At 39.4% G+C, this 7,116-nt stretch overlaps 1 long non-coding RNA gene across 1 annotated transcript; it reads right to left on the bottom strand.

Moving 5' to 3' along the window:
- Positions 1-424: 424 nt before the first annotated feature.
- Positions 425-4,508, bottom strand: LOC123036045. Its single transcript, XR_006417077.1, has 4 exons — positions 4,441-4,508; positions 2,753-2,789; positions 574-647; positions 425-488 (listed from the first exon to the last, which is right to left on the bottom strand). It is a non-coding gene; the product is annotated as an uncharacterized LOC123036045 (long non-coding RNA).
- Positions 4,509-7,116: the final 2,608 nt, after the last annotated feature.

Genomic DNA, 7,116 nt, shown 5'->3' with positions numbered 1-7,116 from the left:
TTCATCTTTGGAATACATGTGCCAGATGACAAAATACACAGTTTATAGCTAAAATGATCAACGTATGGAAAGCATGCTTAATAATAAAGTTAAAAGAAATCTAACATACTGTATGTCAAAATGTCCTTAGTTATAACACATAATGAAAAATCTGGGCACAATAATGTGAAAATGGCATTCTTTACATCAGCTACTGTTTCTTCTCTCCAAACTGTTCTTTTTTGAGAAAGTTTTAGAACTCTTCTTGTAGCCTGAGATTTGACACATGCTTGGTGGCCAAAATATAATAAAGTGAATGACCATTTTCTGGTTCTAACTCCAAATTTGCTGCTCAATGTGGGCTGCCACACCTCTACCTAATGTGATCACATTGTTGAAAATTATCACTTTACAATTATTTTCACATTATTTGTTACAACTGTAATCTTACTCCAAGCTTTATTGTAGGTTCATCAAATCCACTTAGGCTGAAATTGTAGACATCATCCCTATCAAAAGAAATAAAGCTTTATTTAGTGGATTCTTAATACTGAAATATATATTCAGACATGTACAAGATTCATGTTTACTTACACAAGCTGTTCAGTAGTTATGTTAAGTAGAGTAGTAGTTTTCAAATTTTTAAAACTTCTGTTCTTATTTTTCTTCTAGGCATAAAAGAACAATTAGAAAAGCAGTTGTGACTTCTTTTAGTTCAATGCAACTCACAGAGCAAACTTACAAATGTATGGCTTTCCCATCTCCCCCAAGACTGTAAATACAGCTATGATCTTGAAGGGGGGAAATCTGGGAAAAAATTTTGCTACTGTATCCTTCCAGACTCAGTGGAAAGAGAGGGACAAAACAGTGCAAGTCATGGAAAAATGTATATATGTTAGAGCCACAAGACTTTGATCACTTGTCTCAGCTACTAAGAGATATGGAAACTCGACAAGCTGAAATTCTGTCTAGCTTAAAATAATGTTAAATGGGGCAGAAGGCATTTTCATCTCTGTTGTTCTACCTATCCTGTCTGCAGGTTTTAGATGGCCAGAGAACTTACATCTGTCAGTTTGAAGTAGTGGTAGACAACTTGTTTTTCTTAAGGAGTTTTGGCCTTCAGTTCCTATCAGCTACAGCCAACATAGCCAGTGGTGAGGGACCATGGATTTTATAGGTCAAAAATTCTGGAGGGCTACAATTTTCCGACATGGGTCCAAAAAGTGACTTATATAAATATTTATATAAATAAGGAATATTCAATATTCCTTAAAATATTGATACCCCACTTCAAAGCACTATTATGGACAGCTTGCATCATTTAATAATAATGATTTCACAATTATATAAAGCAACCTACTCCAAACTAAATGTAAAACAAAAGACTGCAGTACTAAATGGCTGTCATGAACTGGCAAAAAATAGCAAGGGAGTCATGGGCAACTGAATGTCACACTGCAAGGCATTCTGTAATCAGGATGCAGCTACTGGGAAGGGGCTTTCCTTCTCAGTGGGAAGGATGGTGTTTATTTATTTATTTATTTATTAAAACATTTCTATGCCGCCCCTTGCCGAAGCCTCGGGGCGGCTCACAACACAAATAAAATACAATACAATACAAAAATAACAATATAAAATTAACAATATAAAATAAATAACAATATAAAAGAAGTCGCCCTGGCCAGATAAATAAGCAAATATTGTTAACAATTAAAATGACGTTTAAATAAAAAGGTCTTCGCCTGGTGCCGATGGTACAGAAGACAGTCACCAAGGTAAGCTGTATAGGGCAGCCTTTCCAAAGCTGGCTAGGAATTATGGAAGATTTGGAGGGAGCTCTTAGAGAAAGTTGATGTATGGCTTTAAAAAGAGCCAGTGTGGTGCAGTGCTTAAGAATATGGGTCTGGGACTCAGGCGATCTGGGTTTTAGCTCCCACTCAGCCATGGAGCTCACTGGGTGACTGGGCCAGTCACAGACCCTCAGCCCAACCTACCTCATAGGGTTGTTGTTATTGCAAGAACATGATTATGCAGAAGAGGAGAATTATGCAAGTTGCCTTAAGTTCCATGAAAGGAAAAAAGAATATAAATATAATAAATAAAAGAGGGAGGCTATCAGTGGCTACTAGCCTTGCTGGCTATATGCTTCCTCCTTTACTAGAGAAGGCATACCTGCATATACCAGTTGCTTAGGAAGTGGACAGGAGGAGGTCTCGCATCTAACCTTCCTGCAGGCAGCAGGTTTGCCACCATGTGTACAGAATGCTGAACCAGATGGACCACTGGTCTGATCCAGCATGGCATTTCCTATGTTCTTAAATGAATAAAGATGAGTTGTGTCCAGAAGCAGACCAATAAGCAGCACAGCTATGGAAGGATTGGTGTGATCTGATCCTATGAGCAAGGACCCATTGCGATACTTGCAACTAAAAATTATTTGGAGCTAGACAGAATCTCATCCTGTCTAGCTTCCTTACCCGTTAGTGATTAAGACAAGTGACTGAGAGTCTCATGCATCCAATATATCTACATCTCTCCTTGTCTGGTCTCTTACCAACCCACCTCCAAAGTTGCTGTTGCCAGCAAGCTTTGTGCTGAGCCTGAGAGGGTGAAGAAAGGAGATCCTTATTTAGATTTTCTCCCCATCAAGGATAAGCTGGGTCTACAGCCTGGGTGGGTTTGGAAAACCATGTATACTTTGTTCTAATCTATGTATGGGAGTTTAAGCCCAAAACATATACCTAAGTTGCTCATATAGAGGAAAAGAACATACCTGGCTAACACTGAAGCTAGACTGATTTAAGGATGTCCTACAAGAAAAATAGGTAAAATATAACACATATTTGCAAAGCAATAATTGTTTTGATATATTTTAGAGGAATTAAGTAACATCGCTGAAATTAAAGCCATACAACTCTACTGTTCTAAGTATATTACTTGCAAAATAAATTGCATTATCAATACAATGTGACATAGGTTTGGTGCCACGGCACCAAAAAACAGTAAAAGTATCACTTACTACCATTCTATCCCATAGTTTAGCAATAGTGTGCAGTAAACGTAACTCACTGAATCTGAAACGTTATTTTATCATTTTTGTAATTTATTTCTTATTTTCATAACCCACTTTTTTGCCTTTCAAAGAACTCAAGGTGGTTTACACAATCTCTTCTTCCTTTGTAAGTGGCCTGAAGTCACACAGTTAGCTCCATGACTGCATGGAACTGGAATCTAGATCTTCCAAGTCCCAGTCCTGCACTATTAACCACCACACAACAGTGGCTCTGAACGGGATCCAATGCGCTCAGGTTTGAGTAGTGAAATAGCATCTGTGATCTTGATGAAAGCCTACATGAAAGCCAATGGCCCACACAGAATTCTTGTTTTTGCACTATCACTAAAATCTATTTTTGTGGTATAGTGCAAAATAGAAAACAACTCCCCCCCACCACAGAATTCTGTGTGTAGTGCTGGATTTCATATGACTTCTGCAGTGTATGACAGCTGAAGTTAGAAATAAGAATGTATCATAATTTCATTTAGAATTGCTACTGAATCATTTACACTAGAGTTGAACCAAAAAGGGTAGAGAGCTATGCAAAAACCTTCTACTAAAAGTATCATCTTTGATTTAGATTTTTTAAAATTTGAAACAGGGTAAAAATCATTTCCCCAATAAGTGTGAAAGCATTATTTACTGCCCAGACTCTGAATTATCTTTATGAAATTATCAGGTACCTCATGACTTATTAATAATATGGCATCATTTCAGCTCCACATGGCCAATAAGATCCCCAATCAGCTAGGATCATGCTGCCAGCAGGAGAACTATATTCTTAACAAAAATGCAGCCAAATCATCTACAGAGAGAGACAGCCAAAAGGCACAGAAAAAGCAGGCATTTGAAGGCAGTGTTGATTTCTCAATATTTGCTTTGCTAACCTTCAGTACAGCCCTAGTTTAAGGCAATCACAATGTGGTACCACTTTGTTGAGATGGCCTATTCCCACTAGAAATGTTTCATGCTTCTGGCTAATAAATTGAAGTTACTCAGACTGTTAGGCTTTATCTTTTATACTGATATTTATATGTGTTGTTTGAAAGGGTGGGTTAGAATGAGGCAGGACCATTCAGTTCTCTGTACCTACGTTCTTGTGACACTGTATAGCTACTTCCATTCTTAATGCCTTCACAGCTGCAAAGGGTTCAATTATATGGAAACCCACTGAAACATAGACACATACATATGGCCCAAAGTATGGTCTGAAGGCACATAAGGTATCCACCATGTTGAAGCTAAGTAGGTTGGGCTGGGCTGAGCTTGGAGTTGGGGAGCAGATCACTTGGGAACCTCATACAGCCACCTTGAATTCCACAATGGGAGAAAAGTAGAATATAAACATGCACACACACCGGGGGGGGGGGGGCTGGCACAATATTCTTGTACAATTGTCAACATACCTGTCTTTATACCTGTTGCTGATTTTACTTATTAATTCTGCTGCTGCATCCTTTTCCTTTGATTTCCTTTTCTGAAAGATTTTGGACATAATGTATTCAATATATCAGAACATATGACAAGCAAGCTAATACAGTTTTTGAAAAATAATTCTGAAAATCAAAGCTTTCTAATGTAAATTTCTAATACAATCCTTAACCAATGCAGGTGGCTTCCCCTCTACACCCCACTAAGAATCTAAATGGGGGGAAAAACACAACAATGCTTATTATATACGGGGAATTTCTACCCTGCTTAAGCCATTTCTATTTATGATACTGAATTTAACAGAGAAGAATTTCAGCCAGAATCCTAAATAGCCTTTAGGCAATTGGGCAAGAAGCTTGCACATGGCTGTACCAAAACAATCTAGGTAGAACTGACATGCTCATTCTAAAACTTTAAAAGGATCTAGCTATAAGCAAGCTTCTCCTTCTCATAATCCAGTGCTGCCTAGGTCTATAGCTTTAAACTGGGCACCACACTTTAACATAGTTGCAGACAAATTGATAAAGGTTCGGGGTAGATAAACAAAGGTGATCAGGGGACTGGAAATAAAGCCCTGTGAAGAAAGACTGGAAGAATTGGTTATGTTTAGCCTGAAGACTGAGGGAAGATATGATAGTACTGTTGTCAGGAAGGTTGTCAGGAAGAAGAGGCCCAAGATCTCCACTTGATCACCCCAGGGGGTAGGACATGAAGTAATGGTTGCAAGAAGCCAGATTCCTGAACAGATTAGAGCGATATGAAAATGGAACTAATTACCTAGGGAAGTCACAAGCTCTACCACACTGGAGACATTCAAGATACATCTGGACAGCCATTCGACAGAAATGCTTTAACTTGGAGTTCTGCTGTGAGCAGAGAGTTGGACTTGGTTTTATTGGCCCCTTCCAACCCTACTATTCTAGGTTTTATGATTTTTAGTAAAGTGTAAATGCTGATAAGTATATAGCTATTAACACAGCTATTAATAAGGAATACTAGAGGTCTAGAGCCAAAGAACAGGAGTGATCACCATGAAATCACTCTGTGTAATTCAATTTCCATCTGAACTCCACCACAATCCCTACTGAACCCCAGCTTTTGTCTTTGGATTGACAAAGTGTAACACTATGTGACAGCAGAAACCACAACTAGCAGAATTCTTATTCTATGCCATTCTTAAAGGCACAACTTCTCTGCCAGAATCTGGTCAAGAGGCAGGGAACCTGTGCCTCTCCAGATGTTACTGGATTATAACTCCCATCATCTCAGATCATTGCCTACATTTGCTGGAGCTGGAGTCAAGAAACACCTGGAGGACCAAATATTCTGTACTCCTGGTTTAGATTCGAGACAAGATTCTTTCCCCTGCTCTACAGTCCTCACTCTTTTAACCTTCCATTCCATGTCCACTTTTATCCTGACAATAGCACAAAGCCCCCTGCAACCACAGGAGGTTTTGCTATCACTTTTACCATATTCTAGTCTCCTTTCTCCAGTACCATGGCTAGGCTCACATGACAGGTGGATTCACACATAACAAAAAGTCAGTGAAAACCACACGGGCAGTTTGCTGTTACATCTAAATACAGCATCCATAGTGTAGTATGTTTGGTTTCCATGAAGCCATGCAGAGAAATACAGCGTGTTGTAAGGTTTCCACAATTCACTATGACTTGTTTTGTAGTCTGACCCAATTATAATGCTTCCCTATTTCTTCCATAGAGGTTAGTGGCAAGACTATGGCTGTAGCAGATGATCCTATCTGCATTTTCTACTATCCTGTTCTGCCTATCAGCTGCTGTATTGGAGCCCACTGAGCTCTGACTGGCTGCCTTATGCTGCTTTTTATGTCTAGGCACTACTTTTTCATAGGATAGTAATGCTGTAAGTTGTTTTTCTATGTCCCTTCTCTCATTAAGCCTTTCTGTCACAAAGAGGAAAGTCAAGATTTCTTCTTGCCAATGCCAGAGTGTAGGACATGGAATAATTAATTCAAGTTGTGACAACCCAGATTCGGGCTGGACATCAGGAAAAGCTTCCTGTCAGAGCAATACAACAGTGGAACCAGCTGCCTGGAGAGGTGGTGGGCCCTACCACACTAGAGACATTCAAAAAGAAACTGGTCAGACATCTGAGTGGGATGGTATAACATGGTGTCCTGCAATAGCGGAGGGCTGGACTCGATGGCCTTTATGGCCCCTTCCAACTCGACTATTCTATGATTCTAGACCAGCCTGGGAGGTGACATAGAACATTTCCACCCATTGGAGGCAATGGGAACCAGAACCATGGGAAAACTGGTAGCCCTACCAATCTTCTGCCTTGGCGGTCATGAGCCAACAAAGTTTAGAAAGTGGCAACTTCCCTGCCATGGTTCTTTCCACCACCTGTTAGATGTAGACAGAGAGGTTAATCTCAAAGCAGCATATGGGAAGGGTGCTTAAATGTTTCTCTGGAGGCAGTTTTCCTGATTGGAATGCACAGAATAGTAACTCTGAGGTTGCTTTGCCTTTTAACATTTCACCTGATCAGTTTTCTTATTGGCAGTTTTCTTTCCAGAAGATGATACATCAAAGCTAGCATTTTCATTGGTTTCAATAACTAATTTTAAGTGCCTTGAATTTTCTAGAGAAGTGTCATTCATTTTCATT

This window comes from Varanus komodoensis, unplaced genomic scaffold (genome assembly GCF_004798865.1).
Source record: "Varanus komodoensis strain SLA01 unplaced genomic scaffold, ASM479886v1 scaffold8, whole genome shotgun sequence".
In the NCBI taxonomy this organism is placed as follows: Eukaryota; Metazoa; Chordata; class Lepidosauria; order Squamata; family Varanidae; genus Varanus; species Varanus komodoensis.
Note: the sequence above shows the minus strand (reverse complement) of the source record. Positions and strands in the feature narration are given on the sequence as shown.